The sequence below is a fragment of the Mercenaria mercenaria genome, chromosome 2 (assembly GCF_021730395.1).
Source record: "Mercenaria mercenaria strain notata chromosome 2, MADL_Memer_1, whole genome shotgun sequence".
In the NCBI taxonomy this organism is placed as follows: domain Eukaryota; kingdom Metazoa; phylum Mollusca; class Bivalvia; order Venerida; family Veneridae; genus Mercenaria; species Mercenaria mercenaria.
Genome location: NC_069362.1, coordinates 48234110 through 48257757, shown reverse-complemented (window position 1 = coordinate 48257757; position 23648 = coordinate 48234110). Strand labels below are relative to the sequence as shown.

Below are 23648 nucleotides of genomic sequence, written 5' to 3'. Positions count from 1 at the left end.
GATAGTCAGGCACCAATTGCACCATACATATGAAACAATGCGTTGATTACACCATTTTTCATACGCATGGTTAAAAAAATAACCTGTATTCTACGACTGAAAATCCTTCCTTCCCACTGAATGTATTTCAAAGTATTATCTTCGATATATCTATAATCACCCTTTCCAAAATTAATTTCCATAAAATTCTCTACTGCTTTGAAAACACACTACACTTTTCTATCGCGTCCGATTTGAAAGTGACATCACAAATGACATAACACTGAATGACGTCACAGCAGACTTGCCTTACTAGATCTACCTATAAATCCGTAAATCGCGGGTCAAATGCTGTAGAGCCAGATCAATTTAGAATGTAGATCTAGATCTACATCATTTAAAGATCTCTAAGGTTTAGAAAGTTTGATAGAATTTATAATTTTATAGTTTAAATATTGTCAAATTATTTTTTCCTGTGGAAAAAATCGCTCTAAAATCTCATTTTCAGATCTATAAGCTTAAAATAAGTTCACCTTGTTGTTATATCACAATGGTCACTGTTTTGTCAGGACAATATGATCATTTCTATATGTCCAACTGGGATAATTTTGATTTGTTGAAAGTCGCACGAGACTATGTAATTAGCCTTTGAAAACAATTTGATTCGTGCCACGAGAAAACCAACATTTAGGGCTTGCGAACAGCATGGATCCAGACCAGCCTGCGCACCCGCGCAGTCGGGTCTGGATCCATGCTGTTCGCTTACGATTTCTCTAACTGCAGTTTAGGCTTTGAACGCGAACTGCGTGGATCCTGACCAGACTGCGCGGATGCGCAGGCTGGTCTGGATTCATGCTGGTCGCAAAGCCACTATGCTGGTTTTCTAATGGCACGGCTCATTTATTGATGGTACGTCCATGCGCGGATCCAGAGGGAGGGGGCCGAGAGTCTGGACCCCCTTTGAAAATCCTAGAAAAGAAAAGAAGAGAAGGAAAGAAAATGGTTTTTCGAAAAGGCAACATTAGGGACCGCATTCAAAGTGTATGATGCTGCTCCACGTAGAGTGCTAATTCATATATGAATTACTATCAAGGTTTTTCTCAATTTTCCTATATTTCATTCCTATATATCCCTTTCACATTCATTATTCATCCACATAAATATCATTTTCAGATATCATAACTAACACGTAGTTTAACCACGACGGTGACGGGCCTCAATTTGAATGTATTGATATCACCGCTAATTTCCGTCATGCGCACAGCCAGAATAGATTTTGAAGAGAAGACTTGAAATCTTTGTCTCTTGGTAAAAAGTTACATGCTGTCTGCGTGTGTCTGCGTGTGTCTGTCAGTCCACAGAAACCCCAGGAAAGAACAAACGTTAGCCCGTATCATTTTACTTGAAGGGTGACATTAATTATCTCAAAGACAAAAATAATTTTTCATTTTCATTTTAATTTAACAGGTGAGCTCATAAAAATGTGAAAATAAGGCTTATATTGTATATACAACGGCAGTGGAAAAGACGTTATTAAATGTTCCTTAAATGTCCCAGAATGCAGGAAATGTAGCGCTGAATTTCAAAATATTCAGGGGAAACATGCCCCGCTATTTTCTCTTTCAGTCTGTTCAACAAATACTCATTGACAACTCTTTACTTGTATACATACGGCTAACATCCACATAAATAACCTCAAATTATTAAGTATATACATACGTTTGTCATAGTCTGGGTTCGGCCAGTACACCACTTGAGAAAAACGGCTGGATCCGCGCATGATGTCCACGCACGGTGTTCCGGTAGGGCCATCGCCGCATAACGTACGTGAGCTCGAAACAACGTAAGAACGAAACTACGATGTTTAAAAGTCGAAACCACGAAACCATTATGCTCAAAGCTGAAATCATCTCGTATTTGCACCATCGTGATTGCACAGTTTCGACTTTCTATTGTTGTAGTTTCGAGTGTTCACCATCATACTTTCGACTTTTCATCATTGTATTTTGGACTTTTCACCATTGTAGGTTCGGCTTTTTATCATCAGTCTCAACTTTTCAACATCGTATACCGCCTTCCTCATACCCATGCAAACAGGTTTACCATGTTGAACATAATCGGGTTCCTTTGAATATGAAGGATAATTTTTTACATGCATTAATATGCAATTGTTTAGGTAGATATTTCGACCTTCATGAATTGTAGACTGAATAGAACTATAAAACATATGTATCTAAAGTCGCATTTGCGAACCAACATTACACAAACAGTGGTAATCCGTGTTTTATCTCAGTGATTTCAAAAAGAGGACAATTTATCATATAATAGAAGAAAAACAAGTTATAAAACACAAGACATTAGTTAGTAATATTTTTGCAACAACTTAGGCATAACAGTTACTATAATAATAATGAACTTTCAGACCTCTATTAATATCATGTAAGATTTTCAATTTTGTAGTGGCTAGGTAGCTGGTTCTACCGGAACCTTTAGTCTAAAGGTCTAGGTAGCCGGCTCTATATCTACATATCATACATGAACATAGGTCAATTATCTTGATTGGTTCTTATTGTTTGTTTAAACAATATAATGAGCTCTTTATTCTAAGGCAATTATACTGTGAAAGATACTTACATATCAAAAGACCTAATTCTAAAGGATCGCCGATAATTGACATCATCTATCAAAAATGGTTTTCAACATGTAACAAACTACAAAAAATTATTAAAAACTTTATTTTAGGAAGCTATAAACATGCCGATGACGATAGGCTAACGACACTCTGATCATTTGTTGATAACTAAACAAAATATCGGCCGATATGATATGAACGAGTAAATACGGCGAAATAAACAGGTAAATTACAAACAGATCATTAGGCTAAATAATTAATCACAAGTAATGTAATTTATTTTATCATTGGACCGTATATAACCGGGAATGACAGCAGTCCTTAGCAAGACGCAAAATCATCAGCCATTTTAAAAGAAAACAAGAATGAATTTATTAATACTGATATTATCACATTTCGTTGGCAGATGAGTTAGCGTCCGACCATATACGTCTGCCACACCCACTACAACTAAAATTTCAGTATAAATAAAAACTACAACACAGTTTAGCGGGAAAAGGCCGCGACTTTATTTTAAAGATTTCTCATGGCAACTGGCAAGGTGACATAATGTTTAAAATGCACATACTATACAAACAGCTAATTTAAAGAAGTATATTGAAAATAACCTAATTTCATTTGCCCCAGCGACACTGCAAAGGTACAAACAGAATAAATTAAATAAATAAGATAAAATTTGAATCAATCAAAAGAACAATCATCCCCAGCGATGGCTGCAAAAGGGGGAAATACTAACTGTACATATAAGTTATTAGTGTACAAAAATATCTTTCTTCTAACAGAAAACAGTAATCAACAATTTTACATTCCGATAATAGAAAAGCAAACATACGGCATCAAAATGTAAATGTTATTCAGATATGTACAAATGCTATACGAGATGCCGTCATATCAATTGATATGCATGCCACAATCGAATCTGTATATTAAATAATACAGTTAAAGCCGCTACATTTTATCACGTTGAACAAATTCGATTGTATATTTCTCAAACGGAATACGAGCCGCCCACGAAAAAAACTCTCCCCGATTTTTAACTAGGACAGGAGGAAACGTGTTTCCGTAGCCAATGTATAACACATTGAAATGCTCAGACTATTCCTCGAAATACTGAAAAACGGAACGAATTCAAGCATGCTAATATGTATATCAACAATCTACGACTATCATTTTTCTGTAACAATTTCGTATAATTGCCATGCCTAACTTCGCAAACCTGTGGGGCAGAAGAACACGAAAGTACATGGTAGCGCATTATATATACGCTTTATAAAAAAGTGTTATGAATTAATTTGAAATAGCGGTATTCATCATAATTAAATGTACCGTATGAAGAAAAACTTTACTCATGTCACTGACCATTTATGCACCTATGGTCCCGAAGATAGGTCTGCACTGTGAAACGAGGCATGTACAGTCTGATGAAAAATTCACGTATCGTAGGGGCGAGCAAACCATGCGGCTCAGATGTCTATAGCAGACCAGCCATTGAGCAAAATAACTGAAAACTGATTACGTCGAGTCTCCAGACTACCGAATCCGACTGCCTTCAACCTATGACGTCATCTAATAACACAAACTGAGGTCCACCTTCGACGTCAGGTAATGCCACAGTGATTTAGACAGTAGACCCGACTATGCTGGAATGCCATTTTGATTTAATTAGTTATAATGAACTTATAGTTAAACAGTATTCTACAAATGCCTTGGCCCTCAGTCCTCGACCGAATTATTTAGTGGCTTCTAGCCATTTTCAGCCGAGAGATTGTACTACGCATTCATTAAAACGCAAGTGCAGACCCACAATTGAGACTTATACGCCGACAAATTATGACAAGGCTTCTGCTAACACTGGTTAGACTAATGACATTTTCCAAGAACAAATATAAACCATGGTCGGTGGTCGACAGCTTTTCAAAGTGGCGTACCATTAACCAGGGCTAATAAGCTATTTCCTTCACTACACAGAACACTAACAAAAACATGACTATTCAAGTTACTTGATACCATTCTGAATTAAACTATTACAGTACTTCTGAGTAATACTATTACTTTAAAATTAATGCATATGACTTTGATACTCTTCTACTCCCACAATGCATTTTCAAATTAGAATCAATATTCTATGAAAACGTTATAAAGCCGCGACAAATAATAACGTTAACATATATATTTATATATCTATCAGTTTTAGTTTCTGGTGTTCAACAGAACATTTACGAACAACATTACTAACAACACTAACACTAAAGTGTCTGATCGTATGGGTATTCCATTTCATTTCTAAAGTAGTTCTCATAGCAGTAATCTCACAAAATCCATGTCATTATTTTGATACATCCTCTCAAAGAATGATCGTAAACTTTATTGATACATCCTCTCAAAGAATGATCGTAAACTTTATTACATGACCAAATTATTCATCAGTCACTTCATAGCTGTGTGTATTGTTTGTGGGAATACCGCTTTCTGCTATTGTACTTTTCCCTGATGACGTATTCTATGATCTGAAACAGATCTATTATGCAGGAACCTGAAAAACAGATGAACAGAAGCAGCAAAGATTTCTGATTCACAATAAAGTTGTAAACAATATCAACAAATATGGGCATGGGCGGGTGGGATAAATTCAGTGAAAGTCTATGTTGTTCCATTGCTGACGAGGATTGAAATGGCCATGCAAACGTGGCAAATCCAAAAACGAAATTCACGCTTTTTCATTACAAATTGCGTCCAAAATATAAAGGGAAACAACTAGCGCACAACTAATTACTAAAATACAGTTCTCGTCGCGACCTCCTTACTGGAACAGAGGTCCATGAAAAATAAACAGGTTTATTATGCAAAAAGGGGCAACATAAAACCCATTATTTTATCACTGGACCGTATATAACCGGGAATGACAGCAGTCCTTAGCAAGACACAAAATCATCAGCCATTTAAAAAAAAAACAAGAATGAATTTACTGATACTGATATTATCACATTTCGTTGGCAGATGAGTTAGCGTCCGACCATATACGTCTGTCAAACCCAATACAACATAAATATCAGTATAAATGAAAACTACAACACAGTTTAGTGGGAAAAGGCCGCGACTTTATTTTAAAGATTTCTCATGGCAACTGGCAAGGTGACATAATGTTTAAAATGCACATACTATACAAACAGCTAATTTAAAGAAGTATATTGAAAATAACCTAATTTCATTTGCCCCAGCGGCACTGCAAAGGTACAAACAGAATACATTAAATAAAAAAGATAAAATTTGTATCAATCGAAAGAACAATCATCCCCAGAGATGGCTGCAAAAGGGGAGAACTGTTAGCAATAAACATTATCAAAGAACCAATACGATTTGAATCCTTATTTTCCGTCTTTTATTATTAATCACCTTGCCTAGTGCCATACCTGAAATGCACTTATGTGTGTTGATGGGCCACTAAAATTAGTATTTTTGCATACGTATATATACATTATGAATAAATGAAACTGCTTAATAAAATAATTGTCCGAAGGTTAAAACCAAGCGTTACTTTTATCATATCAATGTAGAAATTTGTGTAAGGTTTAGCAATATATCCGAAAACCATAGAAATTTTAGTGAATGATCAACATCTTTATAAACAACCCATCTTTCAAACACACTTTTTACCATTCTGTCCTGTAAAATTGGATACTTAAATATTCTAAAAGATTTGTCCCCCTACAAAATTAGTGTCATTTGTACATAGATAAAATTAAACAATAGTCAAAAACGACGTTAAACCTAGATATGTAAATATCAAGCATTCGTACATTGTTTCAAATGCAAATGTTTTATATGCTACATCAAATTTTCGTGTAAAACAATCATTACTTTCTATGATTTGATGATGTTTAAAATTTCTTCTCCAAAACATGGACCTAACACATTTCACCAAAATGGTCGACTTCCACCAGTATATAAATGTAAACGTCTGTTATAAAGTGATACCCCTCAAGATTTTTTTTTAACACGAGAATGTACTGTCATTATTTGATAATGTGAATGCGCCGCATCTGTGGAACATTTTTTAAGCATGTTAAGCATACTGAGAAATAAACATATAAACATAAACGACAGTAGAGCAATTTAAAAGTGATGTAAGAAAAATAAGGGTAGAATTTCATTTCTTCAATATTGTATAAGCATATGTCAAAGTAGATATTAAACATACGCTTATGTTTCTCATAGAAATACTTTCCAAGTTTGCAAAATTAAAACATTTTGGTGTCCTCGTGGAGGTAAGTCCCTTAATATGTTTAGAAAATTGGTCATAATAATTGTTCATTAATCAGCTAAATAAATAAAATGTATGTATCGGGGCCGATCCGTCCTAGACAGTTATTACGATTTGTTATATATGTACATAAACATGTAAATAAGATACTTGCCTTTTCTAAAATAAGAGACGTTTCACTAAAATAGATGTCTGCAGATACAAATCATCCTGTTAATTGAATCCTCATCAAGATTTTGATCTGATGTCCATCACAACAGGTATACAACCCATATAGACATGGAAACATGGCGACAGTAAGACATTTGTGAACCGTTGTGCCAATCGATGGAATCTGTGATGACAATAATTTAGCCAATGCCGCTGAAAAATATGAATGAAACAGCAGCACAACGGATGTAAGATTATAGTATTAGTCTTATATGTGATACTCCTTGGAAAACAAAACTCACGAAGAGAAAAGGACTTGTACCGTGGCTAGAAAATGCAAGCTGGCTGTCAGACATGCGTATCGTGGAAGTGTAGCCGCCCATATCATTTCTGATACCTTATAACAACGACTATTCTTTTTACAAACTTAATTTTTAATGTTGACCTGGAGGTATTTTCCCTAAATAAGCACGAAAATTAATGAAACAACTGGACAGATCAAGACAACATATTATGCCCGAATCATGCAAAAAATACCAACTAAACAGGAATCAAAACTGCCATGCCCTTATATACGGAACTCAAATTAGCTATAGACAAAATTTACTTGTACGAATTTTGCTGTTTTAACTAAAACCTACTTGCTCAAAGGACAAAAGGATACAGTACACTTGTACTGCGCATACAGTTATTCCCACAAACAGACCTGCACTGACCAAACAGACGGAAACGCTTCAAGGGGGTCCTATTTGGTGGGACCCTGGTTGTTAGAGGTTTAGCAAAGACATTTGTTTTTATTTTACTTTTTTTTTCAACTCTCGACGCTTGGGGACGGCCGATGAGAAGCACATTTTACCTTGAAGTATATAAGCGCAGGTCAGTTATGGGAAGCCGACAGAGACGACACTTCAGCCGACATTTTTTATAGTCAAGGCTGCCTCTAACAGGGTTTCACTTTTATTTATTTTATTTTACCCCTTAAACCAATATAAAATATGTACTTGTGCCCCCCACAACAAAAGTACATAGCTGCACAGATTATGAAGACGTGGCTGCAGGCATTTTATCTGCCAAACCAGGGATATAAACTAGCTATTTTCATTTAGGGGCCCATACTGTCCAAACTAAATGTTAAACACTGGGTATATGGGCATTTTATCCAACAATTTAGAGGCCCAGCCAAATATCTAGGGGCCAAGGACCACAGCCTATTTATATCCCTGCTTACGCGAGCTTACACGCTTATAATCAGCCTATATATATATTTATCATTACGTTTTTGTTTTAAGTTGGCCACTGACGCATTAGAGAAATGTCGCCCTAAGGAAAAGAAAATTATATCTTTAATGCATGTTAAATCACCTTTCATTTGCTGTACACGTCCTGCAATTGGAGCAACATTCTAGGAAGCAGTCTGATCCACCGAAGCCATCTTTACAACCATGTAAACATATATTTGTAACGAGGTCACATGCAAGCTTCTCGTCATTCGTTTCTAGACAGTTGACATTACATTCTACATCGGCTGTTGCTTCTTAAAAAGAGGTATTACTAAAGAGTTAATTAAAAACATAACTACTAACATTAGACATTTACGGTGAAATACACAATTAGCCGTTCACTTGTTTATTATAATAAGCGATATTGGCACATTATACCAAGTAAGTGTTATTTTCACACTTTAGTTCTAGCAAGACGTATTGGCGTTCCAATGTCTGTGCCATATAAATTTGTATGATCATAATAAAAATTCAATAAACGGATCGGATGTACCTCGTGGCCATAATGACTCAACAAGTAGGGCTTTACATAAACTCGATCACTACGTGTATAGTGGACGCGACTTGACCCCGATGGTTGACCTTTGCATTATAATACATAATGAGGCGCAACCTATTATTGAAAAGGAGTGTACGTAAAACACGAGCTGCACGAAAAGAAGGAAATATAAATTTATGTAAATATAAATTAGTGTATTTGAAAGTTTTAACTGATCAAATGTAAGTATATAAACTTTGATACTGCAATGTATACACACTTATTCAATATCAATATACATGGCTACCCTAATGACCCTTGATTACGCACCCTTGCGCACCCTTGATTACTATAATGAAATAAACGATATGAATAATCAGCCTAAGGTCAACCATAGCGGTCAAGTTGCGTCTACTATACTATCATGGCCTATATGTACACCAGTGACGTATTGTATATTAACCTTATTTATTGTTCAATTGTATTAACATACTGACAGGTGACTGTCCATGAATCACCATATATATCGTCCATCGTCATGTAACGGGCTATGAGTAGATTTCAATTATTAACAGTGTATGAAATAATTAATTATATAACAATTAATGTTACAAATGTACAAATATTGACTTTTTATCACATAAGAAAATTTTAGAATATTTATTTTTAGGAAAATGTTAGTCTCTTTTCGAATTTATGTAACACAATCAGGTTTAAGAGGATTGTGATTAATTGATCAAAATTATTTATTTATTTATTTTGTTGGTTTTACCTTCGTACCGACATAATCATAGGTCATATGGCGACTTTCCATCTTTGATGGCGGAGGAAGACCCCAGATGCCCCTCCGTACATTATTTCATCACGAGCGGGCACCTGGGTAGAACCACCGACCATCCGTAAGCCAGTTGGATGGCTTCCTCCCATAAAGAATTCAACGCCCCGAGTTATGCTCGAACCCACATCAATGAGGGGCAAGTGATTTGAAGTCAGCGATCGTAAGCACTCGGAGGCCCCTTGCACAAAATTAAGTTTTAAGTATTCAGCAAGTGAATTTATTAATAAGTTAGATGAAAATAAACATTTACCAGACACATAAAAGTGCAGCATCAAAATCAGGCAGAAAACGCAAATCCCGTATTTATTTAAGTCCATTTTGATCCGTAACGCTAACATACTGCTTTTATGATTTGAAAGGAAGATATTTTATATATATAGACATGAAGTGTGTTACGAAACATTGAGACATATAAGATAATAACTAATCGTTTTTCAAAAACTCCCGTTATTGGGATTCCACTATCAGACTTCTAACGACGCAGAAAAACTAATGTTATGGAATTCCATCCAATTTACGTCGTGTTTTTTTTTTTCGAAGTACAAAACATTAGTTCAGTAAATGACAAGGAATGCATGTTATAAACATAAAAAATGTCAGGTGTCTGTTTTGTTTTTACAGCCAACTCTTGTTTTTACAAGGATATATTTAGGCTGCAATTTTACTCTGTTTATCATAGAAATATGTGTCCCGAATTCTATTTTCATTATTTGTAACTGTTACGTTTAACACGCCTTTTTGTTATTCTAAAGATTTAACGCTTTTGATTTTTCATAAAAAGACAAATGTAACGTTATAATGAAATATAACTCGTACACAGAACAAGTTTTCTGACGTATGTGAACAAAAATTACTAGGATCCTGGAAAAGGTTTTGTTATTGAGTTTTGATTTTTTAAGTGCTACGTTTATCAACATTTTTCTTATTACAACCCTTTAAAGTATTCCCCCCCCCCCCTTTACCGAAACACATTTTTGTAACCTTTTTACCCAATCGCGAAAAGCAGATGAATAGTCTTCCTTTAGTATCTGTTCGAGGCACTGGTAAATGGCGCTGCCAAGAGAACTTCTGTACTTACTTTACTTTCCAGAAAGTATCTTCTTAAGCCTTGGAAATTAAAAAAAAGTCACAGGGGCTCAGGTCAGGTGAATAAGGCGTCGCCGGATGGTTAACAACTTCCACCTTTTCAGAAGCTAAAAAGATTTAACATCCTCGCACTTGTGAGAGTAGGCGTTCTCGTATATAAGATGAATTCCTGATCATCCTCTTTCACCTTCTTCAGTACAGATTTCTTGTAGAATCGTCTTGTGACTGTATGACCAGATGGGCATTGTACTTGAACGACTGGCCCACTAGAAGAAAAATGCATACAACATCTATTTTGAAATTATGGTTCTCTTGGCAATACAGGGGCGTTTTCTGATCTCTTCGATTCTATTACTTATTATCAGCCATTCTCTGTGGCTCAAACATGTGTACTCAGGTTTCATCACCTGTTAACAAGTTAGAACTAACACTAGTAAAGCCTTTGTATGTTTTTAAAAGTTCCCGGGCGCATTTAAGGCGTTGTTTCTTTTGCTCCTCAGTGAGCAAATGAGGTACTCACCTAGCGCAAACCTTTCACAGGTCCACACGCTTTTTCGGAATTGTTTGCACACTGCTTTCCAATATGCAAGTACAACTGCCTGTCTCTTTCACAGACAATCGCGCATCCTGTTCAGGCACAGCTTTTACAGCAGCGATGTGTGCCTTGTTTACAGAGGTTTTAGGCCTACCAGAACGGACATTATATTCGAAAGACCTAAAACCTTAAAAACTGTGCGCACTGAAAAGGCTCGACGTCCATATATACCATACAATTCATCAAATATCTGCTTTGAATCTATATCAATGGAAAAAAGTGGAAACTTCACAGGTCGCTCAACACGACAAAAACGGAAAAAAACTATGGCACCTGTTTAAATTAACCAAAGATTGGTCATAGACCGTGCTTTTGCATCGCGATTTCAGTAGTATTTTAGTGCTGATTAATCGGATTAATTGTAAATTTAAACTTACCCCATAACTTGTAATGTAATATGCTTTAAAATTATGTGGTAATAACATATATCTAAAAATAGATCGACTACGCATGTAATAAACAATGACATACTACATTATTAGATAACCTGTATATATATCTTAATTTATGAAATACGATACAAAAGCTTTGAATATTCGATGACAAAGCAGTCTTGACACTTGACACTTATTTGAAAGAACAGATTAACAACAAGCATTGTAAAATTCATAACATTTCTGCTTTACTGACTTTCTTGGCGTTATCTATCGTAAATGGTATTGTAGAATTACATTTTGCTTTGTTTGTTTTGGGTTTAACGCCGTTTTTATGTATTCCAGTTATGTAACGGCGGGCAGTTAACCTAAATAATGTTCCTGGATTCTGTACCAGTACAAACCTGTTCTCCGAAAGTAACTGCCAACTGACCAACATGAATCAGAGGTGGAGAACGAATAAATTCAGACACAATATCTTTTATCAAATCGTCACGGAGAACATACGCCTCGCCCAGGGATCGAACTCACGACCCCGAGATCTGTAGATCGACGCTCTCCCTACTGAGCTAAGTGGGTGGGCTATATAGAATTACATGGAATCCCACCAATGAAGAAACGGATAGACTTTGGAAAACTATATTCTATTTTAATCTGAGTTACATCCCTGCACTTTGAAGTATTTCTGTGTCATTATCATCTTGTAACAAGACACCACGTCTTGTGAATCGAATATATGCTCGCGTCCATCTAAGCCTGTCTCGTCGATGCTGGGCGGCGAGTCCATGTGCCTTTTGTTACATTCTTTCAAGTGAGAAGCTCGTAGACGGCTGCAAACTGTACTGGGCTATATTCTGCGCATTAAACTTGAAAGGAAGGTTACGTATCAAAAATTGAAGTAACAACATCGTTTTCCATTAAACTCAGCAAATAGAACATGTTGTTTTTTATATATATTTTAGGGTATTGACTGATTTATTGATTGATTTATTTCAACATACAATGTATTTATATAACATGGCAAATTATCATATACATACAACAAACAATAAACAAATCAGTATGAATATAAACTGAAATGTGCCAGGTCACAAATCATTATATGCCAAGGATAACAGAAAAAAAGAGTAAAGATAAGCTCAATACTTTTATTTCCATTATGCTCCTTAATACATAGTATTGTATGACATAGGAAGATTACTTAAATATTGAACTTCAAGTAGCACACTTTGAAAGACTTTTTTAGAAGAATAAATTTAAATATAACTTCAATAAATTACTACCACAGATATAGTTGATGCAAAAAATAATCTTAAAAATAATATCACTTTTGAATGAAAGAAATTGAAAATTACAATAGCATAGCTTAATGGACTAACGCTATAAATTATGAAAATAAAACCTAAGGTAAAAATGAGTAAAATTATACCAAATTGCAATTCAGGTGCAACTAGATTAAGATTCAAAATAACTAAAATAATTTGCCAGTTTAATTAAGGTAACTGAAAACTTGTGTTGAAAAAATCAATCTGGGCAAAACTAACATTTTATAAAAATTATGATATAAATGAAGTATTTTGAGTATAAAATTTTATTGAAGGGAATCTGTAAAATGTTGTTTAACTATATATTTAAAAACAGACATGGGTGTGGAATTTCTGGCTGACTGAGGTATGTCATTCCAAAGACAAGAGCCATTAAAGGCAAAGGACTTTTGGCCAAAACCTTTAACCTAGAATAGAATGTCTTCCAGTATCATTCACATCAGCTCCTTTATCTTTTTACTAAATCTTGTGGAGTACTTATGGACAGAATTGACAGGGGTGGAATGCTCACACATATATGATTGGGCCTTTTGACATTTAATTTTAAAAACTTGGGAATGTATTAATTTGTTGACCCTGTCCTCAACCGGTAGCCATTTCAGATCAACACAATGTTCCTTCTTGATGTGTGACCTAGGATGTAAACCAAATAAAAATCTAACTAATTGTTCTGGGTGATCTGAAGCTAATTTTTCAATTCCTTAGTCAAAACGTAAAACCAGGCTGATGAAGCATAATCAAAATGGCACTGAATAAGTGATGAAACCAACAACCTTTTAGTATGAGCTATGAGAAATGCACTCTTGCGGTATAGAAATTTTAACCTATCATTGGACTTCTTAAATAATGACCTAGCCATGGATTCAAATGACAAAGTGTGATCAAAAGTAGCACCCAAATATTTGACAGATGATTTAGAATCAATACTGTTGCCATTGCAAGGAATACTCTAATTCATACTCTAATTAGATTTTATCCTTTCTTTTGACCCAAAGAGAACTGATTCAGTCTTTCCAAGATGAAGTGATAATTTGTTTCTGACCAGCCATTTATTGACAGTGTCTAACTCTTGACTTAATTGTTTTTCAATATGTAGTTTGTTTTTGCCCGCAACTAGTATATATATATATTAGCTGAATCATCTGCATAAAAAGTAACCTGTTTATAACAACACCAGACATATCATTGACATATACTAAAAACAGTAGAGGCCCCAGAATTGACCCTTGAGGAACACCACATGAAATATTAGCCAAGGAAGATAAATTTCCTGAGATTTCAATTGACTCTGTTTCTGTCCGAGAGATAAGATAAAAACCACATAACTGAATATTCCGAAAGTCCTAAAATTCTAAGTTTCATTAAAAGGATAGAATGATTGACCGTGTCAAAAGCCCTTTTGAGGTCCAATAGTATCATGCCAACAAGGTGACCTTTGTCCATTCGAAAACGAATATAATCTGCGAGATGAATAAGGCAAGTATCTGTTGAAAATACTTGTCTGGACCTAGCCTGAAAATTATCTGATAATTCATTCCGTGTCAGATATTCCTCTAACTGATCATAAATTACCCTTTCAAAGATTTTAGAAATAATACATAGAACGGAAACGGGACGATAGTTACCAACATCAATCTTATCATTTTTCTTATACAGAGGAATCACATGAGCAGACTTTAAATCATCGGGAACTACATCTTGGATAATTGACAAGTTTATAATGTGAGGGCCAGCTATTACAGGGTATACAACGCAAAAGCGAGATCCATTAATGTACGTACTGTCACGGTGTTTTTGAAACATACCTTGCCAGGTCGAATACGATCACGTAGAGTCCAATTCTGCTTGTACCGAGCCGCATGCCGAGAAATAATTGAATGGTGACATCCACACATTCTTGTTTTGTCATTTCTTAAGCTTCCCGCTACACATATTCGAATAAGTTGATTTCTGTCATTATCATTTAAGGGGATGACCATTTGAACTTTTGGGGGTGGGGCGGGGGTAACTTGGAAGTAAGACATGTTTTTTGCCTTCTATGGGAGTCAAAAATTTTCAGAACTTAAAAACAAGAATACTTTTTTTCTCAAAATATTTTTTTTGTTATACTAATATGTTATTCAAAACTTACAAGCGCGATAAAGTCATTACATTCTGTATTGAGCAATGTGCCTAAGTACACTTGAAATAGCTAAATGCAAGTCTCGTTAACTTCGAGGACAGTACTAAACTTCTCTAAGCAAAATTGGTAAAATAATGGCTTTTAATGTTTATATACATTAATTATATAATTGATACCTAAAAGACGTTCATATACATTAATCATATAATTGATACCTAAATGAGAAGTGAGCCCAAAAGGGCAAAGCCAGTTGATCGGGACATATTATGTGTGTGCGTGGGTGTGTGTGTGTGTGTGTGTGTGTGTGTGTGTGTGGTGGGGGTTCAGGGTGCATGCTCTACGGAAAAAATAGGAATTGCAGAACAGCTCTGGAGGGGAGACCCCATTCTGCAATATTTTTGTATTTTAAACACCAAGTCCTGCAATCTGCTGAGTTCATTTCTGTCATTCACTGAAGTTTCACAAGATAAGTGTTTCCCTGAAGAAATGTTTGCCATAAAGAGACCAAACCCCTCAGAATATCAAACGATCGGCCGCAACCCAAGGCCTGAGTATAAAGAGACGTTGAGCTTTTTTCTATACATCGGTCCACTTTCTTTCAATATATGACGACACTGCGCCCAAAAACTCTTCGCACCAAGGATAATAGTTTTCGAATAGGACTTTTTTTTTTCAAAATTTTCACCTCTTGTGCAAGGAATTGTTTGTCCTTACTATAAATTAAAAATAATTGAAACAAGATCTGTTCTAAATATAAATAAATCGTCGCTTAAAATGTATGCGTTCACAAAATGTACTTTAGAAGTGTTTTGTTTGTTCGTTCATTATTAAAAATATTCCATATTGTTAGTGGCATTGCTGACATTAAGTTTTCATTGAATAAAAAGAAGTCATGCTTTACAATACTACACCGCATAGCTTAGTTGTATTTATTTATAGATTTACTACGTTTTAATCTATCTAAACTGATTTGAGGTTTATAATAAAGATATAACATACTTCACTTCATGACAAATAAAAGGCGTTAAAACTGAGTCACGAAACATATATTGGTGTAAATCTTTTTAAGTACGCGTCCTACGTCTTTGCTTTTTATGAAATTCCATCAAGTATTAAGAAATAATCTGTAAAAATATTATCTTGACTGAAAATTCTTCTTCCTAACATAGCATTTAGTCACGCAATATGGCCACGGCGATAACGGTAATGCCTTGTACGAGACATGCATTATTTTAAAAGAAGTAAAAATTGTGTGTTAATCATTGACTGACAACTTACCTTAAACGTTCAATATTGTTAATGTGATTTCTCCAATGGACATCTTATACATAGATATAATTCAATACTAAATCCTTAATGTTTGTCTTTAATTTGAATCTTAAGTAATAACTAGTTGCCCGTTTAACACAAGAAAAAATCCGCGTTTTAGTGGCTGGCTTTTTAAAAAAAATATGTTTGCACATTTTATGTCAAATGAACGTTTTGATTAAATTATCATTAATATTGTATCCAGCATATAAGACACTTGTTACAAGCGCCGAGTAATCAGCCCTACCTACTCTTTGTTTTATAATCAAACTCGAGCTTTTCATATATACGAGTATAATACGATATTTCTGTCTTTTATACAGCATGTGATTCACTAACGAATACAAAACCCTGTTTTCAACTCCCATCGGATACGGAAAAAACATTCAACGGACATGATATAACGATGACGTTATCCATGAGGCAAAATGTTCACCGTTTCAAACGGGTTTACAGTAATTTTGTATCCACAATTATGTAAGTTTGGACTGATATAACATTCGGAAAAGGAGTGTGTGTAATACATAATTCTAATTAATACTCAGTTGAAATATTTATATACAAATCTTCAAGTTTAGGAAATTGCAAGCCTTTTTTACTTCTCTTGCGAATACCTTATCCGGAGTGTGGTGTAAGTGTGTGACTTGTTTGGGCAATAGAATCTAGTTTAAGTGAAAAGTTTTTAAAAAGAATTTGTAAATGTTATACAAGTTAATTTATCAATAAGTAAATATTAGCAAACATTACCGTGAACATTTAGGTGCAGCATCAAAATCCGTCATACAGCACAAATCTTGTATTATTAAAATCGATTTACATTCCATCATTGTGTACACTGTTAAGAATACCTAATATTTATATACAAAATTACTGAACGTGTAACACTATTTTTTTCTACTTTTCTAAATAATTGAGTGTGTAATCCAAAACGCGGGCTTTGAAAATAGATTAATTATAATTACATATTTCATTTGGGATGCCTACGCACGCACACACTCATAAACCCTGTACACATGAAGTCATTAGGCAAATACCTGAAACCGTCAAAGGTGCTATTGATGCAGCTGTTGGGCCAAAATTAACCAAATATACAAATTTCATTCAGACATGTCTCAGCATTGCCCGAACATTGATTTTCAGCAAAAGACTGACACAAATAAAAGGTCTTTAGCCCAACGTAGGTACAGTACAAGAATAAAATATTAGAACTAGTGATCTGTAGTTTATAGGTCACTGATACCCGTCTTGTAGGTGTGACATGCAGTTCTAAATTTTTTCTGCAAAGTTAGAAATCAGAGTTTGGACTATTATATATACTTATCTGTATGCAATCGTAATTGTATTATGAACTATTATAATCTACCAATATTCTTATAGGGTCTAATTTGGGAAGAAAAAATATTGGAGAAAGAACTGCTTCAACATAATTTTAAGTCTCATACTATCATAAGTTAATGTAATAAACCTCCTGTTGAATATCCAAGAACATACGCATTTTAACTGACGTATAAACTGTATATATACATATAGTTTCCGTGCAATTTAATACATTTTCTAACATTTGGTTATTTTATCTATGTGTGTGTCCAAGTTTTTTTACAAATTCATAGTTTTGTTTAGTTATGTTTTTTTTTTCAATGTAATGCAGATAGTATAAACATAACATTTTCGACAATTCTTATTCATATGGCTCGACAGGGAAGCAACCACGGAGCGGGAAACTCTGAAATAGAAAAAAAGTAACGCGCAGGAAAGCGAGAAAAATAGCAACAATCAACTTCAATAAAAAACAACATTATCAAGGAGAAGTTGGAGATAGTACCAGAGCTATAAGTAGTAAAAATGTCAGACAGTAATTCATTTCAATACGATTTAATCTGTGATTAAAACGAAGACAATGTCAGGAATTATTTTCCATACCTGACTGACAGGTTGAAGTGATAAAATGTTCTGTTATCTTGCTACCTATAACTTGCTAACAAGCTATCGAACACTGAACAAAATGTGTACTAAATAATACTAGTTTCAGTCCTTGTGATAACGTTAACATCTTTCATTTAGCTTACAAAAATTGAGACGAATGGACAATATTATCTTTAACCTTTAGCATGCTAGATAAATTGTCGTCTGCTGGAAATGTCCTCTGCTTAAATTGTAAAGTTCATTCAATTTGCTCCAAAATTGGAAGAAATATTGTCAGAGTAGCAAACAGCTTGGAACCTGATCAGACGCCGATTTAATCGGCGTCTGATCTGGTTCCAAGCTGTTTGCAAAGGCTGTTAAATTCGCCTGCAGCAGGCTAAGGGTTAAAGAGTCTCTAATCCGACACTGACCTTTTGACCTTGAAAATATAACGGTCCTAGATTCAGTCAAGAAAAAACATTGGAACATACGCGAGAGAGGTCAATGCAACTCTAATTCTGACATACATCGAGAGATATTGAAGGAACAACTGTTCACCACAATTATTTTATGCGTGACTCTAGGACAGGTTTCATAAACGCACATAACGCCCATGCAAGGTAGACAAGCAACCTTTATCCACTTAAAATCTTTAGGATATTTCAGTGTTGTTTAATATTGTAAAATACAATTAAATAATCCAACCCGGTAGTGAATATGATCCCGAGGGTTACCAATTAATTTATTCACGGAGAGTTACCGAGGTTTATCGAGTAAATATCAGGCACTCGTATATTTGTATACCGGACATAACTTTCTCGTATTTTCACTTGATGCTGAAAAAAACAAAAACATTTTCTTACACCTTTGCAGGTGTTCTCATAATATGTCGTATACAAATGCACAAAAAAAGCCAAAGTCTGCGATAAATATTTGGAGAAAATCATTCGCATTTACATATGTAGATAGATAATACGATACATTAAATTGTATAGTTACCTTATTGCGGAGAAAGCTGCATTTCTGGGAAAATGGTATATTTCTTATCCATCTAAACAAACATAAACCTCCATTTCCACACGTTGTTGTCCGGTGACGACCCCAAAATACCACTCGCATGTATACACCAAAATTAAAATCTAACGACGGAGAATTTAGTTTTTGGAAAGTTATTAGAGTAAGCCCACGCCCACGTTTTACCATTCTTTCACGTTGTGTTTCAAAGATATCTGTGGTGGACTCTACTCCCACTTTTTAAGGGATTTTTTTATCGGAAATATTTATCTAAGACCCCTAAAACACGCACAGAATTCACAATTTATGTTTATGTGGATGGCGGGCGTCGTGCCATCCTCACATTTATACTTTGTTTTACAGAATTCAACATGTTCGTGTTTTAAAATATCTCGGTGGACTATTCCTCAGACAACACTAGAACATTAAGACAACAAAACAATACAATATTATTGCATAGGAAGCGTCGTTTGAGGCACCCTTTACACGCTCAGGAATTTACATTTTGGTTGTTTTTATACGAAAACTATATCTCCAGAGGGGAACTCCGAACCCCCTTCCCCACCATTTTTATAGGAGATATTCCTACCTTTTATGTCTCTCTTGTGTGCGTAATGTAAAAATGAGCACTGCCCCTGATGAAGAACAAACTACCAAAAAACGTTCCATTCCATGATCCTTAACACATCATATGTACCCTTGCAACACAATTTGTCGTTACCAAAAACTCGGCCGAATGACTACCAAAATGTGTTGCTACCATCTTGAGGTGTAACAAAGCTTTAATACCCGCCTTTAATTTAAATGAAAATATGTCCAGATGGCGTTGAATTGCAATGACAGACGTTTTAATGAATTTATTGTAATACTATGTATATTAACAGATTTTGGTGGTAACTGCTGCCCATAGTATTTGATCGTACAAAAGTTCAATATTCTTTATTTTGAACATAAACCTTATAAAAACCCATTTTATCCCCAAAAAATATTTACCCCAGCCCCTTCAAAATGGTCAAAACAAATGTAGTTATTAGCAGAATTGATCAATTTCAAATGACAGATCAATGAAATGCGACTTATCTTCCAACTATTCAGTATAATTAATAATGTATTCAGTGTTGTTTATGTCAAATCACCTAACTCATAAAAAGATTAACGCATATATATTTAATGAGATATAAGTAACCTTTGTTTTCTCGTTTAGGGATGACCCATTATTTTAAATGAGGACCGTAAGCCTCTTTTCATGAAATGCACTCTGTATTATTGAAGGTTCCATGTACATCGCCGCAGATGTCTCTTACTTGTAATGAACTGTAATGTTTAGTTCTGCTCAACCTAGTGCTAGATGATTTGGGTAGAAGCTTGCATTTTCACTACCGTAAATCCGAACCTGGAACATTTCATTTTAAAGAAACTAACCCATACATTTAGGCAAAAATTAATTTCTCTCAAAATTCCATAAAAACTGAGTGCGTTGAAAGTGACTAGTGGTACAAACTTAAGACGTTATATTTTTGCAAGATATTCTTATATATAACCAAAAATATTGTGCAGAAGGTAGTAAACCGTTGCAACACTTTTGAAATAAGATTCATCTTGCATTTTTACCAAATTGAATATCTAACTTTTATTTTCACACACTATCATTATTTATATACATTCTGTGCCATAATTGGTGGTTATGAACATAATAAAATGACGAAAACTGTGGGCGAGTAGCTTTAAGTCGTATTGGGCGACTACTGGTTTCTTACCTTTTCTGTTTTATATTTCAGTTAACGTTAAAACAGTACAAGATATGCTTTTTTTGTATTTCATATAACGTAGACGACCGTTTTCTAAAATTTATTATTGTAAAATTTCATGGGAAAGTAAAAGGTAAAATCACTATGTACTAGACGTTTTCTGTGAAAAATTATACCTTCCATAAGCCAGCTGGATGGCTTCCCCCCTTAAAAAAATATCGACGTCAAAAGCGAGGCTCCAATCTACATCGGTGAGGGACAAGTGATTTGAAGTCAGCGACCTCAACCATTGGGTCACGGCAGCCCCGACCTCTAGTATCATATAAGTGTCAAATACTTGAACCTTAGGACACCATTCCATACCATATCCGATTCAATAATAAATTAAACGGCTCTTGTTCGTTTTAATGCATAAAAGGTCAAGACTGTACAATGTGAACGTATTTCTTTATTTATTTACATACAAAATTTCACGTTCGTCATAAAAAAAAAGATAAAAATGCATCTGAAACAATAATAAACAGTTAAAAGCTAAAAATATAAAGGCCACAAGTTTTATTTTCCATGTGTTCTAGCATGTGAATAAAGACCTCCTGTAAATACATCTAAATTTTGGCCATAGAAAGTTCGTTTTACAGTCTTTCTCTGAGCGTTTTTAAAGCTTTCAGTTTGATTTGTTTTTCTTTATGTTCTGTTAGGTTTGCAAAACATTTCTTTGCCATTCAGCAGTTAGGCACAATTTCTTGAGTAATAGTGAATTCCCGAAGACACTAGAAACCTACTGGGATGTGATAAAGGGGTTTTGGATTTTAGTTTACACCTATTGTTCGAGGGTCTGAAGTTGAAACCACGGCACGTACTGAAACTAGAACAGTATCCCTTGCACTGCGATAGATCAACACTGTTGTATTTTGCCACACTGTCAGATACATCAAGGCGTCTGTTTAAGTATTCGATATAGTCCACACCATAGTTTGTACAGTCTGTAAGAAAAATATATTCATGCACACCTTAGTAATTTACTGCATACAATTTGCGAAGTAGCATAAAGTCTTACATTTTTGCAATGCATGACGGTGGTATGTTTAGGACATGCTTTTTTTTAAAGATTAAACTACCTTGTGCTCACGACATCTTATCTCGTGCGCACGACATCTTATCTCGAGCGCACGGAATTTTATTTCGAGCGTACAACGTGTTACCTTGAACGCACGACATCTTAATTCGAGCGCACGACATCTTATCTCGTGCGTATTACATCATATTTCGAGATAAGATGTCGTGCACACGAGGATAAGATGGCGTGCTTTCGAGATAAGATGTCATGCGCTCGAGCTAAGATGTCGTGGGCACGAGATAATATGTGAATGTGATTTGGTTTAACGCCATTTTCAACAGTATTTTAGATGTTGTTATTTATTTATAACATATGTGAAAGAGATGCGTTTTCAAAGACTTTTTAAATGCGGACAGTGAGCTTGAACCTCTGATGCTTGCTGGGAGGGCATTCCAAAGCTTTGGAGCTGCATGCTTGAAACTTCTGTCACCATACTTTACTGTTCGACTCCTCGCTACAACCAAAGACAGCGGGCCATTTGCCGATCTTAAATCTCAACGAGGCTTGTACATGTCCAGCAGATGGACAATGTACTTAGGAGATTCATTGTGCATGGCTTTGTATGTAAGTGTCAAGATGTTGAACTCAATGTGGTGCTGAACCGGAAGCCAATGCAACTCCTTCAAGACCGGCGTGATGTGTTCTTATCTTGGAGTCCTGGTTATGATGCGGGCCGCTGTGTTTTGTACACATTGAAGTTTTTGCAGTGAGTCTTTGGAAATTCCATACAGCAGCGAGTTACAGTAGTCTGCTTTCGATGTAACCAGAGAGTTCACAAGAGACTTGGTAGCATCAACTGTGATGTACTGCCTGATGTGGCCAATTTGCCGAAGTTGTGCGTAACTAGCTCTACAGAGAGTGTTAACATGCTGTGTCATGATCATGTTTGAATCCATTCTAGCACCGAGATTCTTCACACAAATTGATGGTTTAATCTGAGAAGGTCCTACTTTCACGCAGATATCTTCGGGTATTTTTGTGTGATTTGTGTGAAACAAAATGACCTCAGTTTCGTCAGTATTGAGCTTCCGCATGTTATGATATAAAGTCCCCATGCTAAATGTAACAAACACGGACAAAGTCGGCCTTTGATTTTGTATCCAATTATACCAAAATGGGTATCCAATCCTTTCCATAATGGAATTAATATATTTTCGATATGAAAATGATCCAGCATGTAAACATTAAAGATAAAAAATAGAGATATATATTAGGTATTTTCCTTCCGTATGTGATTAAAGTCCTTGATTTGAACAAGATCTTACGAATTTAGATTTAAAAAAAATAGATTGACATCGTTTTATAAGGAAATGTCCATAAAGTTCCAAAATATATCTAAAATATTTTATGATATTCGATATGACGTAAAATGTTCATATTAGATTTTCAAAACAGCCCCGCAACGAGATATATTATTTTATCATTCGAGAAACACAACA

The 23648-nt window shown here is 35.0% G+C and overlaps 1 long non-coding RNA gene across 1 annotated transcript; it reads right to left on the bottom strand.

The window, feature by feature from the left end:
• Positions 1 to 2706: 2706 nt before the first annotated feature.
• On the bottom strand, positions 2707 to 10085 carry LOC123562741 (uncharacterized). Its single transcript, XR_008369790.1, has 2 exons — positions 9869 to 10085; positions 2707 to 8556 (listed from the first exon to the last, which is right to left on the bottom strand). It is a non-coding gene; the product is annotated as an uncharacterized LOC123562741 (long non-coding RNA).
• Between the last annotated feature and the right edge of the window lie 13563 nt (positions 10086 to 23648).